Below are 18,829 nucleotides of genomic sequence, written 5' to 3' on the forward strand. Positions count from 1 at the left end.
AATCCACTTCCACATTTCTGATACGTCACCACGCATTCCATCTGGGATTCCATAAGCATCAGTAAGAAATAAAAGGGACAGTGTGTTATACAACACATGTAGACTTGTGGTTAATATACTCATTTTTCTATGTGTAAGTTGAAGCCATGCATATTAAAAGCATGACGAACATATATTCCCTTTGTATTATGGGTTTTGGCCCATTCAATTTTCCTTTGACAAGTCAAAAACAATTACCATTTCTATCCAGAGAATGATTCTTTCTTATCAAGTCTTAGAGAATGTAGCCTTTTGGATAAGAAATCCCATATGGTTAAAATATATTTTTAGAACATATTTTCACACATATAAGATCAATATGCACACAGGTGACATGGCAAATTAAACCATTCCTATTTTCTACTTACTGAGCAGAAAAAAAATTACCCAATTCCTATTAAGTACTTAGTATTAAGTTACTCAAAATATTTGAAGGGTATCCATAATAGGATCATAAAGTAAAGTCAATAAATATTCATTATTTTTATTTCTTTCTACTTTGTGAAGCCTGTTTGAAAAAGTGCACATAACATTTCCGGAATAATGGATAAGATCCTGAATTCTCCTGCAGGATATGCATGCAGTGTGATTATGCAGTGTGAAAGGACACACCACACACTTAAGACACAGCTTTCTGCAATCTCTCTTTCCTTCTCTCTCTTTTAGTATCGCATTTCTTGGAATTGAAAATCAGAATGAAAAATAGAAACACTGCACACATAAAACATTTGGATCCTGCAGCCAAGAATGAAAAGCATCTTTATTCATTTCAGAAATGGAGCACCCATTTCTGTTCTGAAAATATGATCTAGCTATTAAACTCCAAATAGCATCTAGCCACCTAAAATAAATTTAACGTTCTATCAGTTAATGTATATTACCAAGCTTCAATAATATTCCTCACTATCTAATCTATTAGTAATCTTAATATAAAACTCTAGATCTTTCACAAAGTCAAAAACAAAACTAATCCTAATTCCTCCTATAAAAGAAGCCATATCTCTTCAGTAACAAATACATGAAAGAATAAAATTTAAAAGTTGTATTTGGTAATTTCAAAGAAATTTTAAATTTTCAAATATAAAACTTTTCTTAAGACTATTAGAAGGAACTATCATAAGATAAACTATATATCTAATAATTAATTATACAATGTAATTAAAAGGGTTAAAATACAAGTAATCATAATGATAAACATTCAGAGTTCATGGTATTTCCAAATTCTCTCCAGTTAACTATTATTTATTAATATTAACTGAGTGTGGATTGTTCCATTTTCAAGTCTATAATTTACCATGTAATAAAAGCAAAATAAATTTGGAACTCAATATAAAAAAGTGAAAGGCACAGCATAGAGTCTCAGAAAAATTAAGGCATACTTTAAGATAAATAATTACTCAAAATACTGAATAAAGTAAAATTTCCACTTTCAGAAGAAGACAAAATATTCCAAGTTCTAATATGCAATAAAAATATTTCTATTTAAGATTCCTGGAACATAGAAACCAGACTCACCTTATCACTGGGGTAAACAGACTATGAAGACGACAATACAATCTTACACCCTCTGAAAAATAAAGGAATGGTAAAAGCAAGTGAGGTGCCTCAAGGGACATGTCAATGCCATATTGAAAGAACAAGCAAATTCACTGTCAATATCCTGCAATCACTATACCAATTTCAACCAGTCTAAAAATCATCCCAATGTTATGATAAATCCAAAAATAATATTTTAAATCATTAATAGCAGGATTCAATTGTAATATGAATTTATCATATACATGATATGCTCTACAAGGGCTTTTTGATATTATTTTTCTTAAAGTATAAAATTTTTAAGACATAATTTAGATAGAAAGTAAATCTATATAGTAAATAAATCAAAGCACTGACATGAAAAGAGACAAAAAAATCAATGGAATAAAATAATATCTCAGAAAGAATCCTAAATATCTATAGTCAATTTATCTTCAAAAGAGTTACCAGGAACACACAATAGCAAAAGACAGAGCAATGCCTTGAATTTGCGATATCAGTCCACAGCTTCTGTGTTGATGCAGAAAATGTCTGGGGGTAATGACCTGACTATGAGAGCTGTAATCTGATCAGCCCATTCTAGTTTGAATGGGAGTTAACTATAGGCAGGTAGGGCATGGCTGAAGGAGATGGGTCACTGGGGCCTTGCCCTTGAGGAGTTCTTCCTCTTGGCCCCTTCCCTCTTTCTCTGCTTTCTGACCTGGTCAGGAGGGAAGCAGTTTCCCTCAATCTCACCCTTATGCCATGATGGGCTGTCTCACCTTGGGCCCAGAGCAACAGAACTGCTCAACAGTGGACTAAGAATGCTGAACTATGAATCCCCCAAAACTATTCCTCTCTAAGTTGTTCTGGTCAGGCAATTTTCATCACGGCAATAAAAAACTGACTGAAAAAAATTCTCTTTTAAAAAGTGGAACTAGAAAAATTGTATATCTGCATGCAGAAGAGTGAAAATGGACCCTTATTTTACACTACTCAAAATCAACTGAAAATGGATTAAATATTTAAAGACCTGAAGCTATAAAACTACCAGTAAAAAGATAAGTAATGAATGTAATACCCAAAGTGCTTGCAATAAACCCAAAAATCAATTAATGGGATTACATCAAACTAAAAAGCTTCTGCATATCAAGTAAAGTAATTAACAAAATGAAAGGGCAATATATGGAATGGGAAAAAATATTTGCAAACTATATATTCCATTAGTAGGCTAAATTCCAAGACATATTAAGGAACTCAACACCACACTACAAATACTCCCATTGAAATACAGGAAATGGATCTAAATAGGTACTTCTCAAAATAAGAAATTCAGATAGCTAACAGATGCAAGAAAAGGTGCTCAACATCTCTAGTGATCAGGGAAATATAAATTGAAGCCACAATGATATCACCTCACATCCCTTAGGATGGCAAATATCAAAAAGACAAAATAGAAGTGTACAGGAGGATGTGCAGAAAAGGGAACTATAGTACATTGTTAGTAAGAGTGTAAGTTAGTACAGCCATTATGGAAAACAGTAGGGAGGATCCTTCAGAAATTAAAAATAGAATCACGATGATCCTCCAATATTACCTCTGGAAATATATCCAAAATCAGTATGCAAAAAGATATCTACATACCCATGTTCACTGAAGCATTACTCAGAACAGTCAAGATATGTAATCAACCTAAGTGTCCATCAATGGATAAACAAAGAAAATGTTACATAATGTATTATACACTTGAAAATTGCTTAGGGAATAAATGTTAAATGCTACCACCACAAAAAATAATAACTATGTGAGGGAATGGGTATGTTCATTAACTAGATTGGTGATAATTTCCTACTGTGTGTGTGTGTGTGTGTGTGTGTGTGTGTGTATAAAAAATATCATGTTGTACACCATAATTACATATAACTTTTATTTGCTGATTACACCTCAGTAAAGAATCCCATTAAATATTCCCATTAAATTTTCTCTTTTCCAGGCTGCTATTTTATAGACTCCAAAATTTTTAAAATGATTGTTTTAGAGAATAAAACCTTAAAATAAGATCAAAGGTTTATATTTTAAAAGTTCAAAGGTTTATATTTAAATATTTTCATTATGGGGAATACAACATTTGCAAAAGAAATAATTTGCTGCAATAAGCTATACTTTCAGGATTACATAGAAGACTTTGACTTTCTGCTAGAAACACTGAAAGAGGACAAAACTGTCAGAATTAATTCTCATTAACTACATTTGGTGAAGCCAGTTGAATATTAAAACATTAGTTAGTAAACACATGCAGTGCACATGCAAAAGAACATGCACACACAGTTTTACCCAACCCACCAAAGTTTGGGGCATGCAGCAATAAAACTGAACCAAGATTATTGCCAGCCCCCAAATAGTCAATACAGCCTTTGGAATCTTTTTCCTTAGGATAAGCTATAAAGAAAAAGACACATATGAAAAAATTAAAAATTAAGAGAAATATTTTGAAATTTTATACTGTATTTCAAGATGGGTCATTTATTTCTCCTATGTAATCTAATCTCAATTTTGCCCCTTAATATTCATTGAAATAAATTATTCTCTTGATATTCCAAACGTCAAGGAAATATTGGGCCCAAATGTCTCTTGCCACAATAAAACAAGTGGTAGCTGAACTCATTGTTAAAGGGATGGTTCAACTGTAATGCAAATGCTTGTGACCCTAATAGTTCTAGCCCTGGACCACTCTGTCAATCTTAGCCACTTCCTTGGAAAAACAGTGAAGACTTGGAAAAACACATTCCATCCACTGCCCAAATTATCTAGCATGAAGAATTTATTAACTAAAAAAGAGTTTAGGCATCTTGCTTAATGTAATCCTTACAACAATTCTCTCTGAGAGAACCAGAGAGATACAAGGAGGTAGAGGAAAGTGTGGGAGGAGGACCTCTGATTTGTAGCATATGCTAATTTCTGGGATATAAGCAGCCTCATTCTGGGCAATTTCAAACTACCAACTTACAGTTACTAACACATAGTTAATTATGAGTGTCCCACTGTTACAGCACATTTCCACCACACAAAAATAATAACTTCAATAATAAATATCCTCAAGAATATAGGTAACAATAAAATGAAGTGAAATAGTTAGAAAGTGTTTAACTTTCAAGAATACATCACCTTTACTTATAATATAACTTGTGTAAATGTTTATATCGTTTTAACATTAATAATAATTTTTCTTAACAACCAACCAGCTTGCAAAATATTTTTAATTTAATTATCAGCTCTCAGGAGCTTGTATAAGCCAACTTCAGCACACTAGAGGATTTAACAAATGGATCTCTGAATTCTCACATAAGAATTTTACTATAAATTCTAGAGTCAAACAAGATGAATATTAACAGCATACCATGGAAAAAGCATATGCTACCTGAAAACAAGAACTCCCGTTCTAGCAAGATATTGCACCTGATGATATTCTCAACAATATTTGCAGAGGGAATAATAGCAATAACAGTCAATTTTTTTTTAAACTTGCTCTCTTATCACAGATGGTTTATTCAACTTTAATTTAGGGATTCTATTTTCTTTAAAATGCACCTGGAACTATATACAAATGAATCTACCACATTTGCCTCATAACTTCCATCTAATAGAATTACTCTATTAATGTGAAATTGCTTCATATGTTCTTTTTTTTTCTTTTTTTTTCAGTACAGATGTAATTTTATTTTGAATATTTTTGATACACAGTTGGTTGAATTTGTAGATATGGAACCAGTAGATACGGAAGGCCAATTATACTTAAAATGAGTAGAATAAATGAATGTTAAGCTTGAGCCAAATAGCCAAATGTTAAGCTTAAGAAGAACATTATTCAGATTTATCTAGTTGCTTTTGTGATTTCTAAAATTTATTTTTTCTCCAGGAAAACCATCATTCTAAGAAAAAGCTTTATAAATATATACCATTTTAGTAACAATCCATATTTCCTGATGGATGTCAAGCATTTTAAAATTCAGGTACAAGCTTTTAAATTTTATTAGGTGCTAGCAGCTTAGTTTACCTTAGATAGCTATTACTTTGATGAATTAATAATGTTTACAGGGTACAAAAAACAACTATACAAGCAACGAATCAGCAGATATCTTTATTGACAAAGAAAAACCATGACTGATCATTTTAGGCAAGTTGTTTGCCAGCTGGCTTCTCTGGGACAGACTAACCAATTTTTGAATGATTTAAGTATTTTGTTATTTTTTCCCCTTTCTCTTTCATGCTTACTTTTAGTCAGTTTCATTGGTGCACAAGTCATTTTATGTTAGCTATCAGGAGTGTTCAGGAAAAGAAACAAGAGGGTAATTGTTTTAAGTAAAAATTCTAAATATGCTTTTGCTATCTTCCTTCTGAGGATTAAATGAGATTGCACAAGTGAATTGCCTAGCACATAGCAAATGGCCCCCAAATGATAGATGTAAGTAGCCCTTGTATCTATGTTTTCACAAAACCAGCAGTTTTCAGCCCATATCATACATTAGATTTCTGAAGAGTTTTATACAATATCAGTGCCCAGGCCCTATTTTCAGACCCTTGGATTCGTTGCTATGGGATGGAATTCTGGCACTGGCATTTTTAAAAAAGCTCCCTGGAGTATTCTAATATACAACAAGGATGAGTCTTTACATTAGATTCTACCAACCAATCCATGTCTCAATTGCTCAGAGGTCAAGTATACCTACATTTTTAGATATATCTATCTACATACATATGACCATACAACTATGATTGGTCTCTATGAGAACCCCTTCTGCCATTATTTTTCCCTCTCCATCCATTAACCTAGAAGGTAATCCATAACCTTTCTGGAGGTGCAAGTACCAAATATTTTGTCAAATGTAACCTGATTCTAAATTCCTCAAATGTAAGACTGAACACACACTCTCATCCTCACTTTTTCTTTCATCCTTTCTTTGGAGCTCTTAAACGTTCTATGGGATATATGGATTTAAATTGTTTCTAAAAGATGTTCAGATCTAAAAGATCCTTGAGGCAGACAGAGGTGATAGGGAATGGCTAATCCTGAACTGGAGTTGGTGGTTTTTCTCTTTTATAACATGTAGTATTACATCTTGAATATAAGAAATGTATTAATAAAAACAGATTTAAAAGTGATATTCTTTGAAAAACAGATGAAAGCCTATAGGTTTTTTTTTTAATGATGAAATTTAAGAACAACTTAAATTTGGAAATGTTATTGCTTTAGAAAAAACAGAGATGGATCACCATTGATGGTGGATCTGAAGACAGTATGAAAAATACAGGAAATTAACAATCTGACAAACTATTGACTTAATTTAAAAGAATGGCTTATTATTATACTTAAGCTTGTGATTGCAAGGGAACTCATCACAGCTAATACTGCTCAGAGTATATACTGAACTCATCAAGCTAATACTGCTCAGAGTATTAACATATTTATATAATTTAATGCAGACATGGGACTGATATCGGCACACTTGGTGGCAGAAAACGGCAGGCCAGTGAGAGCAGAAAGTTATATTCAAGACAGGAGACATTCTAAATTATGTAGTGGCAAAATATCCTGGCTTTTACCAAAGACCACAAAATATACTGTATAACTTTACCTATACATAACAAATGAAAATTAAGGCAAAAGTTTAGGTGATTTGAGACTAAAGGCAGAAGAGAACTTCTTGCCTATTCTTTTTAAAAAAATATTTATTTTTTAGTTATAGGTGGACACAATATCTTTATTTTTATATAGTGCTGAGGATTGAACCCACTGCCTCATGTATACTAGGCAAGCACTCTACCTCTGAGCCACAACACCAGCCCCTTGACTACTCTTAATGGAATTTTATGGTAAAATTTGATGCACATGAAGATAAGCCCACATTTCAATTAGTTTTTGACTAAATGCTGAATACAACAGACACTAGTATGGCAGTATGTAAAAAAGTGGATATGGAACCGATGTGAATCTGCAATATATATACGGGGTAAAAATGGGAGTTCATAATCTGCTTGAATCAAATGTATGAAATATGATATGTCAAGAGCTTTGTAATGTTTTAAACAACTAACAATAAAAAAAATTAAAAAAAGAAGCAATAAATTGGATGGACTCAAACTAAAAAGTTTCTTCTCAGAAAAATAAATAATCTGTGAGGTGAGTAGGAAGCCTACATTTTGGGAGAAAATATTTACCCCTTACACTTCAGATAGAGCTCTAATCTTTAGGTTATATAAAGAACTCAAAAAACTAAGCACCAAAAAAACAAATAACCCAATGAATAAATGGGCCAAAGACCTGAACAGACACTTCTCAGATGATGATAAATAATCAATCAATAAATATATGAAAAATGGTCATCATTGCTAGCAATTAGAGAAATGCAAATCAAAAGCACTCTAAGATTTCATCTCACTCCTTTAAGAATAGCAGCTATTATGAATAGCAATAATAAGCATTGGTGAGGATGTGGGGAAAAAGGTGCACTCATACATTGCTGGAGGAACTGCAAATTGGTGCATCCAATATGGAAAGCAATATGAAGATTTCTTGGAAAATTGGGAATGGAACCACCATTTGACCCAGTTATCCCTCTCCTTGAAGTATACCCAAAGTACTTAAAAACAGCATACTATAGGGACACAGCCACATCAACGTTTATAGCAGCACAATTCACAATAGCTAAACTGTGGAACCAACTTAGATGCCCTTCAGTAGATGAATGGATAAAGAAAAATTGGCATATACACACAATGGAATATTACTCACCAATAAAAGAGGATAAAATCATAGCATTTGCAGGAAAATGGATGGAGTTAGAGAAGATAATGCTAACTGAAATTAACCAATCCCAAAAAACAAATGCCAAATGTTTTCTCTGATATAAGGAGGCTGATTCATAGTGGGGTAGGGAGAGGGAGCATTGGAGGAATAGAGGGACTCTATGTAGGGTAGAGGGGTTGCAGGGGAAGAAAGGGGGCATGGGGTTAGAAATGATATTGGAATGTAATGGTCTTTATTATTCAAAGTACATGCATGAAGACACAAATTGGTTTGAATATACCTTATATACAACTAGAGATATGAAAAACTGAGCTCTATATGCATAATAAGAATTGTAATGCATTCAGATGTCATATATAAATTTAAAAAATAATTTAAAAAATGAGGAGGGACGGAGTGTGGGAAGTTCTGGGGAGTGCTATTGGCCAAAGTATATGTTTATATTGTCTGCACGTATGTAACAACACATCTCATCATTGAGTTCAACTATAATGTACCAATAAAAAAGGGGAAAGAAAAAAAAGATGATTTAATTTAATATTAGGCAATTACATATTTCATGCACCATTGATCAAATTACTCTGAATTTCTCTATTACAATAATAAAAAGATTAAATGATAATTAACTCTCTTAGTGAACTTCTCAACAAGAAGTTATACAGAAGGACCTCTCCCTAGATGCCCTCACCTGTTGCAGAATTGCTCCCAGGGAGTTCTTGTCCTTTTGATTCACTCCATCTTTCTGTAGTCTAGCCAGGAGCTCAGGTTTCTTGTAGGTCTTTAGTGCCAGTAAGTGAATCACCCTGTCTCTATATGGCCGCTGAGAAACACTGCTGCTGCCATGAGTCTTTCGAATTGTATTTGCAGGGTTCATGGGGGTTGACCTTTTCCTCTCTGGAACTGCATCTGAGATGGCTTGAGGTGCTTTCCGAATTTGCACTCTTTTCCCTACATATGATCCACCGGGTTTGATAACTTTTGTGCTTCGGTTTCGGGATTCCTCCTCTGCCTGGGTCATTCTTTCTCTTGTCATCTGATATGAGTCATTTGTTGCACACACTGTAATTTTATCTTGTATAAATCCCAGGCAATTGAGCTGGGAGGCTCCAGAGCTGGAGAATGTTTGCTGGATGCAGTCAAAGCTGCCCTGAGGGTTGTCTTTGCCCACATTTGACAAATAGAAGTTAAAGTTATGTACTTCATTGAGGGGATCACTTTTGGGAATTTTGACAAGCCCTTGAAGCCCTTGGAACTGAATCAAAAGTGGAAAAGGAATTGAATTCTTGTGGCTCTGGTAAGTCTCGAGCGCCCGGATCTCTGTCTTGGTGAGCTTCACATGCAGTACAGTGATGTTGTCCTGCCCTAGCCGCCCGCTAGACAGTCCGTAGTGCTGCTCCTCCCGCAGGCCCGCTGCCCCCCCCCCGTCCCCCCCACCATCTTAAACTCCCCGGCGGTGGCACCCCGCCTCTAGGTGGCACCTCTAGCCTCCACTGCAGCCGCAGCTGCTCGGGCTTCTGCAGCCGCTGCCACAGCTACAGCCATCCCGCTGCTGACGTACTGTCATATCTTCATATGTTCTTTTACCCCCAGTTTGGGGTAATCAGACACTTTAAAAAAATTTCTCATGACAAAAATTCAGAATACCAAATGTGACATTACAACTGGTCAAATCCTGATAATAGTAAAAGCCCTGGCCACTAAAATCAAATTTTAACCAATGTTGCCTGTCATGTATAAGGCTCTGGGTTCAATCTCTAGCATGGATTGATAGATGATAGGTAGATAGATAGATAGATAGATAGATAGATAGATAGATAGATAGATAGCTTATATATCTATCTATTTGTTTATTTTAAAAACATAGTACTGGGCTGGGGATGTGGCTCAGTGGTAGAGCACTCTCCTAGCACATCTGAAACCCTGGGTTCGATCCTCACTACCACATAAAAACTAAATAAAATAAAGGCATTTTGTCCAACTACAACTAAAAAATAAAAACAAACAAACAACAACAACATAAAGAAAACATAGTACTGTCTCTCTCCAAGAATTAATCACATTATAGATACCAATGCAGTTCTAATAATTTAGATACTTGAAGGGTTATTGCATATGAAATTTCAAAATTAATTTTTATTCAAAATGATTTGATTTCAAAATGTATTATTGGAGAAAGTGGTGCCTGGGGTAGGAGGGATAATTTGATCAAGACTAAAGTTTGTTTTAACTATATTTTGTATTAATTTGTAATTAATTTACAACATAAATAAAAGTAACAAATGGAATATACTACAGTTATAACTTGCCATCTCTTACTCCATAATCCCACATAACCTACCCATATCATTACTCCTGCCTATGTGGTGGCTGTTCATTTTAAATTTAACAATGGTTTCACCATAAACCCACACTTCATAAACCCACATCACCATCAACCCACACTCACTATTCTACACATATTAGGTATTGACAATGCTGAGGAAAATGGTTAGTTTCCTATAACATAGAAAATTACAAACTAAACAATCAGTAAGATTAAGAGACAGGCAATTTGTAAATATGTAAGTTAAATAAGTAATTAAATTAAAAAAATATAATCCCCATGGTGGGTAATTCCATTTTCTAATAATGCTTGTCCCAAGGGAACACCTTCTTCCGATCTATGAATTTCTCCAATTTCCAACAACCACGACACAAATTCACTGTAACAGAAAGCCAATAATAAAAGTAGAACAGTTCATTTCCCTCCCCTGGAAATCTATCTGTATCATGCAGTCATGAAACAACTATGAAAGGAGTCTCAAAGTATAAAGGGATACTGGCAATGCCATTCAGCAGATATTTTTTCACATGTAAGACCTGCAAGTCATAGAAGGTGGACTTTATTCTAGAAAACCTATGTCCACACATTGAGACTCTCCTAAACTATATTTATTAAACTATTCAAATTCTTGAGATCTCTCATAAACCCAAAGTGAAAATCTTAGCATAGCCTTAGTTACAAGAGTACTGTCCACAAAAAGGTAAATGCTCATGAACTATCCTTAAAAGAACATTAATTACACAAACATTTTACAAATAAAAATATTCTCATAGGCTTTTTTTTAAAAAAATAACATTTAAACTTTGACATCCTAGTGAAATTGTTTTAGACTATTAAATTTTTTTTTGTTACACAGAGACCAGAGAATCAAACCTACAGACAGCATCAGGAAACTATTTTTCATTTATTGCTAAACCAAAGGAAACACAAAATATTTCAAAGACTCTAGATATGAAATTCTAAAAATAAATTGTCTAGTCTAAGAAACATATTTTAAGGCAGAAAAAGTTGTTAAAGTTCTTCCAATTCACTAATTAAATGAGAACCATCCAAAAGAAAGACCACATTTTTTTTAAAAAGGAAGGAATAGAAGAAATAAAAGAAAAAAAATAAAAATATGAGAGGGTAAAATAAACTATAATGGTTGAGATCATGTACTTTGAAATAGGGCAAACTGAATTTAAATCCTGTTTCTTCTACCAGCTATGTGATCTTTGGCTAGTCAATTAGCTCTCAGCCTCAAGAATATCAATGTGATGGTGCTGTCAAGTTATGAAATAAGATGGTGCACATCGACACAGTGCCTGGACACAGTACGTGCTTATCAGGGGCTGACAAGTAAGCTGAGATGGTTGATATGCAGCTAACCTGTAATTCTCTATCCAGATGTCACCAGATCCTGAAAATGTCAAATTCAAAGTTGAGAAAGAGCCCATTTAAATACCGTTATAAATTGGGAATACTGTTTTTAGAAATGGGAGAGGAGGTCAGAAAGACAGTTAAGGAATGGCTTTATCATGGGACCTACTCAGAACCAAGAAGATTCCAACAACACTCTAAGGAATCATGGTTCACTCAGGAGAGATCTGCAACTTGGCTGCATTGGATTGCTTTCAGAGAGAAAAGACATAGTTAACATTTTCTAAACCTGTCCTGTGGGTCAGATGGTGAGAAATGCTTCACGTATCATCACAACTGTTACCAGCAATACATCTATATGAGATAGTATGGGTTAAGGGTCCGCAAAATCTTTTCTCCTGCAATAAAACCAGATTTGATCTGGAATAACTTTCTAGCTTTGTCCCCCTAGACACCTGCTCACCTGGTGAAGTTACAGTGTCAACACTACTATGGTAAAAATGACTCCTAATGGTTCAATCACATGCCTCTAAAGAAAAGTCATAATATGAAGTGACTGTCTTTCAAGAAGGCATATCCATTTGGGGACACTGGAAATTATACCCATGGAGTTGTTACAGGAGACACTGTCCTTGCTGCACTGAGCTTCTATGTCAAGCTGATTCACATATGTTCTGCTCTTTGCATTAGAGTTATCACCTGGAGGGATGACAACAGAGCATGGAAGTCAGATGTTATGCCACAGGGGTCAGATGTATGGCAGCTCTGAGGGCCATTCCCCCTGAAGAAGAAAGTCCAGGATTCTCTGTAGGAAGGGAGTTTCCTGGCCTACATATTCCTAAGTTGGGGGTGAGAAACAGATATGGCCTATGTTGTTCTGTAAGTCCCCAAACTCAGTTTAAAAGACATGCTGATGGGCACTGCAGGTAAGCACTACAATCATCTCTGTGTTTCCAGAAGAAACAGAAACTTAACTTTCTTAAATACCATGACTATCTAGTGACCGCACCAAGATTTGAACTGAAAAAGCAAGATAGCAGTCCATGCTTTGAAGTACTGTTTCAGTCTACTTTAATGGACTCAACATTGAGAAACTATATGGACTTTTTAAGATTGCTGATCCATAATTTCTGCATCTTTAAAAAAAGAATAAAGGCATTTAACTCCCAGGTATGTATTAGTCTATTGGAAATTATGTACAGAGAAAGAAGCAAGCAAAGGGTGTAGCCTAAGGAGAGCTACTGAAGCAGATACTCTTTTCACTGCTTTTGCACTGATTAAACCAGAGAATTCCACTTAGCACTGTCTGCAGAAAACAAATGAGACATCATCCATGGTGCCTGGTCCCTCACAGGACTCACTAGTTTAGACTATTTGTCTATTCCCCTTCCCCCTGAACTCAGCTGTCTAAATTCCAGATTGATTGGGAGTTTAGACTGTTTGCCTTTAGCTCTCCAGTATTCCCTAATCTGAATCCGCCGTCAACTCTGACTTTCAGGCCCTGTGTCCATTTCCATGTCAGACCCATCACTCTGCCCCCTACAAACACATCAGCTTTCAGACCACTCCCTGCCTCACCCCAACCTCCACTTCACACTCAGAACTTGGTAGATCAAATATTATTGAAGTCATAGATGAAGGGAAGGATGCTTTAAGTTATCTATAGGATTCTGGCTCTCTTTTTCATTCCCTCATCTGGCCATGGCCCAGAAAATGTAGATCATAAAGAAGTATTCAAAAATACTTAAGTAATATTTTTAAAATACAAAAAATAAGTATGTGAGCCACTGGTGTCTGTGCATCTTCTGGCTGTACTATAGGAATATTTTAATTCACTGGGAACATGCATTCTTGCTAATATTTTAATAGTAAAAATCTGTTAATGAAATAAGCTTGGTGTATTCTGTTGCTGTTTTATTTTAAATTGAGCATTAAGGGAATGAATTGTTTTAGTTGTAACTCTGCCAATGTGTCTATCTAGAGGCCTGTTGCCATTTCTGTCTTCAGTGAAATTTTTGTCCCCAAGAAAGGATAACAGATTGAGTTGGTGCAGTGTATTCTTGGTTATCAAAAAATACTCATGTAGCTTCAGGATTTTGAATTGGTGAATATTCATGATGTGTGTAAAAGCATAATACACACCACAATCTTAATCAAAATGGGATATTGTGTATATATGCACACAACCTAAAAGGACAAGTCCAACTAAGCTTCTTGTGACTGGATGACTTTGTTCTTTGGTTGTGTTTTTTTTTCCTATAATGTACAATTTACTTTTAAAAAATAAAAAAATATTTTAAAAACCTGTAAAAAAAAAAAAGGAAAAATAAGTAAATTTAACATGTGAGAGGGGAAACATAAAGAAGTATATGCACCCAGATTACCAACCCCACCTTCCAAGGAAGCATTTAGGGAACATAGTCAATTTCCTTTTTCTGTCTTTGATCAGATTTCCTTGTTTGCATATCATTTTATAAAGTTTCTCACCCTGTTCAGAGATCATTACTCGGGTGTCTTGCTCCATTCCTAGTTTTAAACCTATCAAAAATGAGACAAAGGACATGTAATTGAAAAAAATCTCTTCATTCATTAGTTTATGCCTTCATTAAAGAATCATTTATTATGTGTCTACCATGGGCTAGAGGGTATGGATACAGAGCTCTTATGATTGGGCATAATTTTCAAGAAGTTCATGATATGCTAGGTAGATAACCAGGACAAGATTCCCAGAGCACAGAGTGCCTTTGTACAATCATACCCTAAATGAACACAGTTTAGCCAGTGGAGTGAGAGCAAAAGATAAGAGGAGCATTACCATCATGGTGGTCCTAGGCATCCCTGTGAAGGGAAAAGATGATAAAATAAAGAAATATTCAGGGTACCACATCTCTACCTGGAAAATGTTAAGAAATCTTTTGCAGTAGGGCCATATTTAAGAGCACCACTACAAATAGGTATTTTTACACAAAGGATTTACAAGAGCTAATTAAAGTCAAGCAACACAGAGGCCTTAGAGTCCTGGGTTTTACGCAAGAAGGCAGGAGATGTGCTGGTGGGTTAGGGAGGGTGCTTATGGTTTCAAGTTAGAAGCGGGGGAAACATCTGTGTTTTAGCTAGCAGGAAATAAAAGGCAGTACAGCATAGGAAAGAAAGTTCTGTTGTTTTGGAAACAAAGTTCATAGGACAATGTGGAGAGCAAACTGAAGGGGGTTAGGATTTACAAAGTGGAAGAATGTTATATGACTTAAGTCTGGAATGTCTCCCCCAAAGCAACATGTGTTCAAAGCATGTTCCCAAATGCAGCAAGATGCAGAGATGGGAATTTTAGGAAAAAGCTGGATCATGACATTTGTAACCTCATTAGAGGATTAACTCAGTTGATGGATTCATAATATGAATGAACTACTGGGTGGTAACTATACGCAGGGGCCAATGCTGGAGGAAGTAGGTCATTGAGGTTGTTGCCCTCAAAGCCTATAACTTATCTTTGATTCTTCAGTTCTGTCTCTGTCTGATTCTCATTCATTCATATTCATTCTCATTCTCTCTCTCTCTCTCTCTCTCTCTCTCCCCCCCTCCTTCCAGCTGACATGAGCTGAGATACTTTCCTCTGCTACGCCTTTTCACCATGATAGTCTGCCTCACTTTAGGCTGAAAGCAACAGAACTGGCTGACCATGGACGGAATCTCTGAAACCATAAGCCCAAAATAAACTTTTTCTCTTCTTCAAGTTGTTCTTGTAGGGTATTTTGGTCATGGCTAAAAAAAGCTTACTAATACAGAGACCATTTGGTGGAAACTGTGAAAGTTTAAGCAAGAACAAGACCCTGCAAACAATAAGGGTTCTAGGGCAAGAAAGATCAAATAGAGAATTAGATGGGGGGGGGGGGTGGTGGTCATGATAGGTCACAGCAACTGATCAAATGTAGGTGTAAAGGAGAGAGAAGAAATCAGGATATTCCAGAGTTTGATGAGAGGAAGTAGATGGGGATGCTTCTGGCCTGAAACAAGCAAGCAATAAGGATCCATCAGTGCTAGAGTTTTGAGTGGAATCTGGGGTCAACCGAATGCACAAGTAAAGAGCTTGGGACAGAGGACAAAGGCTGGACATAAAAATTGTAAAATTGGCAGTGTAATGTGGAAGTTAATCTACTGGGAATAGATAACCCAAGAAATAAATCTATTTAGAAGCTAGTGCCAAAGATAAAATGTTGGGACCAGCAACAATTAATCAGCAGACAGGCCAGAGGAAGGACTGTAATAAGAAATGTTTCAATTGTTTTTAGTCTTCTAAGCTAAAAAATTTCTACTAAAATTTATTTTTTTCTAATACAGGAGCCTTTAACAATTACCAAAAATCATGAATAATACCACAGAATCAGAGCCTAAAACATTGTACAATTTCCCTATTTTATAAAGTGTGCTTTTTATTTTTTTTCACTCTCTTGCTTTCAATATTTTATCTTGGGTATCTTAAGACAAAGTTTTTCCTAGAAAAAAATTTAAAGTTTCAACTTGATGAGAAATTCAGTTCTTCTTTGAATTTATTTGCTTTTCTACTTGAAAAATTGCTAGATTGAACAAAGTGCTAGATTCAACAAATCTTAGGAGTCAGTTATGCATCTATAACTTATAAATTTTTCTGTCAGATTCTCCATCTGTGATCAATCAAAAGAATAAGGGTTTAAAATGCTTTGCAAATTCTTATGCAGATGTAAACTACACATATCTTAAAGTTGAAACTTTATATATTCAAGGGGAAACACCTGAAGATAGAAGAAAGCTCATTTGTCTTAAAATTTCATTACCAAGAGAAGTTTTGTTCCCAAATCTTAGGAAGGGTAATCAGCAGTGCTAAGATTGCTAACAATTAACAAATCAATTGGTAAAGAAATATAAGTATTTCTATTTCTGAGCTGAATTGCACATGTTTGCTTGTCAATAAGTTTCACACAAATGAATGTTGCCAGGTCAAATATCTTTTGAAAATCTTTCTAAAAGCATAAATCAAATTTTACCTAGGACAACTAATTGAACAAATTTTTTACTGGTTACATTCCCTAATATTCAATGACATGCTGAGAATATCTCAAATTTACACACACACACACACACACACACACACACACACACACACACAAAGGGACTCAATTTACAACTAGAAAACTAACATGTTTGATCAAAGGATTTTCATTACACTATTAAATACACATAGAGGTCCTAAATATGCAGAAAGATCCTATGACACTACTACATATCTCTTTCTATATTTCTTTTTATCTATACATATAGATAAAGTACCTATATCTATGTACATTTTTTTTTAATTCTGGGGATCAAACCCATGATCTCACACATGTTAAGCAAGTGCTCTAACACTCAGTCAGCTACATTTCCAGCCTTCACTACGATACATTAATGAAGTCTGCTTAAAGGAAGACTTTGTGTTCTGCTTTTGGAGGCAGCAAGAATGACATGCCCAGTAACAGAATAACTGTTAAAATAAGTGAAACTAAAACATTGGCAGTCTTGTGAAACATTGTCATCTATACTATAATTATGTTGCTAACTTTATAAAAAGTTTCCCTTTTGTATATTTAACAATATTGTTAATTATTCAAAAATATTTTAGGGTAGACCTTATATCACACAGCAAATCAAAGTGAATATTATTTGTCAGTCCACATTCTCATAACTTTTTTCAGTTATCTGCTTTAGTGCCAAGTTACAATCTTTACACAAATAAACAAACAAAAAAATCACAGTGCCTAATTCATATACTCACCTTTCATCATTCTTTCTTTCAAAATAGCTTCAAACCACTCATGCTTTTCTTCAGGTGTTTTTGCCATGCACACAAACCACTTATTTTTTGCTGTACTATGTATCTTCCAACTGTTAACAACAATGTGTCCACTGCTATGGAAGTCAGCTGGAAATTAATGGACAAAGGCCAATAAGCAAAATATAAAGTATAATATATCAACATGATCATTCAATTCATGAAAGTTTCAAGACCACAAAATTCTTCAAGATATTTTTGCTTTTGTAAAAAGAATTTAAAAACTAAAGAAACAGCTCTATGTTGGATATAGTCAGTGCTCAATTATGTAACTTTTCTAACTCATAACATATTAAATGAAATTAAACACTACAAACTTATTAACATTCATTTGTTCTATGTCCAAAAATATTGTTAAAGTTTCTAAAGTAATAAAAGTTTTCAGGGACGATTTGTACCCACAGAACAATCCTCTATTATTTAATAAACAGCACAGTAAGAATGAGAATAAGTCAATAAAACACAAAACAAGTGGATATACCAAAGCTGCCATAAAATGAGGAAACACAAATACCAAACCATTATCATGTCATGTAGTTAAAACATATTTTTTGAAAACCATATTATCTCATATAATTCTCATGAATAAAGGTTCACAAAATAATTTCCTTGAAGATGAGTGCACATCAAATTGTTTCTATTTGTTATGTTATCACAATTTTGTCTAAACCATGAAGATGGATTTGTGAATGTCCCCAGGAAGCCCTTTATGACCACTCTCTGACCAACAGGTATATTACTGTGACAAAACTTGTGAGAAAACTTTACTGGCCAAGACATGCAGACCACTCTGAAACAAAGGTTCCAAGACAGAATAATGGAGTTCAGAAGGCTGTGTCAGTGTCTGTAGCGACTGAAGTGAATGTTAGGTTTTAGATGTAGTGTCCTCCAAAATCTCACATGTGAGACAATGCAAGAAGCTTTGGAGGAGTAATGACCAGATTAT

At 34.7% G+C, this 18,829-nt stretch overlaps 1 pseudogene; it reads right to left on the reverse strand.

Moving 5' to 3' along the window:
- LOC143410673 (phosphatidylinositol 3,4,5-trisphosphate-dependent Rac exchanger 2 protein-like) overlaps positions 1-18,829 on the reverse strand; it is a 144,080-nt pseudogene that overhangs the window by 103,734 nt on the left and 21,517 nt on the right.

Source organism: Callospermophilus lateralis, chromosome 11, assembly GCF_048772815.1.
Source record: "Callospermophilus lateralis isolate mCalLat2 chromosome 11, mCalLat2.hap1, whole genome shotgun sequence".
NCBI lineage: Eukaryota > Metazoa > Chordata > Mammalia > Rodentia > Sciuridae > Callospermophilus > Callospermophilus lateralis.